Source organism: Colias eurytheme, chromosome 17 (genome assembly GCF_061535395.1).
Source record: "Colias eurytheme isolate Ceu_HAF_F1 chromosome 17, ilColEury1 Martin Lab GWU primary, whole genome shotgun sequence".
Taxonomy (NCBI): Eukaryota; Metazoa; Arthropoda; class Insecta; order Lepidoptera; family Pieridae; genus Colias; species Colias eurytheme.
This window is the reverse complement of record NC_142996.1, coordinates 3,636,832-3,639,967: the sequence shown is the minus strand read 5'-3', so window position 1 is coordinate 3,639,967 and position 3,136 is coordinate 3,636,832.

The following is a 3,136-nucleotide window of genomic DNA, read 5'->3' as shown; positions in this document are numbered from 1 at the left end:
ACGGGTTGACACGTGGGCCGCTCCAAGTTCAGACGTCTGCGACAGCAGAAGACAGAATTTCCAACTTATATCTAGTTTCATTGAATTTTACTATTCTTGCCATCTCAATATTGGAGAACATTTTGTATTATTTAGATTTGAAAGTTCGAAATTTAGTAGATACATTTTGAATTAGATTTGAAAATTCGTTATTTGGAGTTCTTAACGGGCCATTTAGTTTTCGCTAATGTTTGAATGTAGGTACTTTATTTGACTTGTTTAGAAATTAAAAGTTTTTAGTTTGATCTTGTGAATTGTTTAAATTAAGTAGGTAAATAATAAAATGTAGAGTTCTATGCATCATATAAATTGTTGCCCAATGCCCTATATGCTTACAAAATACTTATGAAAAGTTGTCACAGCGAAAATCGAGTCCAGAAATTATAAATAAGAACTAGTTGATTATTTTTTTTTATTGCATTTGCAAAAAGCATATTAAGTACCATAAACTACACAGCTATAAACAATACTCTATTATCTATGTACATTTTTACTCTGTGACATTAGATCGATCCCCAATCGACGCGACAGGACAGGTGTTACGCAAATATGTCACGGTGTAGCCGTCACATTCAACGCGCCCCCGTGCTCGCAGTCAACTAACCCTCATTACACCTCAACCGATATATTACCTATACCTATACATATAACCAAGCATATAACAATACCATAGATAATACCTATACAGTTGTGTACCAGCGATTATAGAGCTGAAGTCGATGAATTGTTCTAGAATGATCGATTCGATTTTCAATTTTTTTTATATTTGTTAAATTGAATTTATTTTTTTGTTTCTTTTTCAATGTTGCTATTTAAAAGTTAGGTAAGTATTTAGTTTGATATAATATTTAATTAATAATATTTAATTGAAATTCATAATACACACACACCACATATTATGAAAATGTGGTGGCGATAGTCCGAAGATGAGAATACATTTCACAGAAAGTTATTTATTAAAATTATAAATACGATTTTGCAGTAAACAACATCCCTCGCCATTTCAGCAAGAACGATACAAATCTTATTAAGAACCTTAATTCAATAAATACAAATTATATTATATCATCCATATATGTGTAGGTACCTATGTATGTTATATCGACGCGGAGACGCGTTCCAGGCATGCCGCCGCGCTGACGTGATGGATGGATGCTATTTAAGACATGCAGCTACCGACATCCATTAGGAATGTACTAAATATCTATTGTATACTTAATTATTAAATCATAATAGTAATAGGCTTTTACCTGTACTGTTTTAGATTATATTTTGATAGATATTATTAGTTATTTAGACATTGGTAAAGTATAATATAATAGTATGGGGTTCAATTCAAACATTCTTTATTACAATATAGGAAACGTGTTAAAGTTTTGAAATGCATTATCAGGTCATAACTATTAGATTTTTGATTTAGTGAAAAAACAGAATGCACTTTAAAGATTATACCTAATATACTTAACTTCATAATATATAAGATGGTAGGATGTAAAAACAATTTTTAATGCACCTAAGGTATTCAAGCTAAACTTAAGTAAACGTAAAAGCCATACACCGTCTTTATATCATGTTCAGTAACTTAAGACATGAATACTGAAAGCGCTGAAAGCGAATCGTACTTAGCAAAAGTGCAAAGGAAATCTAAATCCTTTAATCCCCTAAGAATGTTAAAAACCTAAGCTTGTAGAAAAGCCATGCAAATACAAAGATCTTGAGTAAGGGTCGGAGGGGCTGGACAGGGGGCAAAGATACCGCTTTAACGTTAAGCCTTTAATAGCAATCGGATGGCTAATAGAACATTCTCGAATCCCTAATAAATAACTTAGTATAATTATAGCTGTAAGTCTGTCTTGCCGCAAAAATGTATAGATGTAGGATTGTTTATAGATTGTTGAGCATTTTGTTTGAAGGAATAGCTTGATGTTTTGTGTGTTAAAGTAGGAAGGTATAGTAAATATTATTACGAAACGTGTTTGCTACCTATAAAACATCTATATACCAACTGGTTATAATGTTGCATAAAATAAATAAATAATATGCTTCTGCAATATAAACACGTTTAGATCCCGATATAATAAGAAGCCAATTTTCTATATTCAACATTCGTTTTATTAATACAATAATAATTTTAACTATTCTAAGAAGGGAAACTTATCAAGACTGTATACCTTTTTCAACGTTTATTTAATTACAAATAAAGAGAAAAAACATCTAGACGAAACATCGTAATTCGTAGTACAATTTGCTACGATATTTGTATACGATAAATGGAATAAAGGTTACCACACAGTAAATCATACACTCCCTGCAGTATTTATTATTTCTTTGTCCACTGCCAAGATTTATTGTGCAAGCCTTACTCCTTGGAGACGATGTCCATAATTCAACAGCCTTTATTTATATGTTTACCTGTTTATGTAATTAAGGATTGTGATAGAATTCAATTATATGAGTAGAAAGGAACAAATAATTTGTTTTTCTTTACTAATGAGGTATCTATTGGATATATTTATAAAATAATAAAGTATCTACGTAGTTTTACAAGTACTGTTAACACATGCCTTAATAATTCGAAAAATGTACAGTCTCTATCATTATTCTCTGTATACACGTCTGTAGGAATAATAGCATGGATAATCTAAATATGACTATGTAGGTATTGTATTAGGTACCCATGTACAAATCGCATCGATTTACAAAACAATACCTATGTTTGCTTTGACTTTACATATTGTTAGACGAATGAAATCGATTGCGTCTTCACTCTAATAATACCTATTTGTTTAATTTTCATTTTCAAAACATACCTACTTACCTATCTATTAATAAAGTTAGCAATGTTTATTTCTAAAACATTGCTAGGCCTAATACTACTTGACTTAGTTTGACGCTTTCGTATTAATTAATGCTATTATAGCTTCAGAGTTTGTAATTTAATACTTTGTTGTTCGATTCGTAGCTGATTAATTAGTAGGGATGATATGAAAAGTAGGTTCCCTTCAAGTTTCGTGTCTAATAAGGGAAGTTTGCGTCTTTTCGACTGAATTTCGGCTTTGATGAAGGGCCGGGATTAGAAAACCTTTCAATGTGTTTT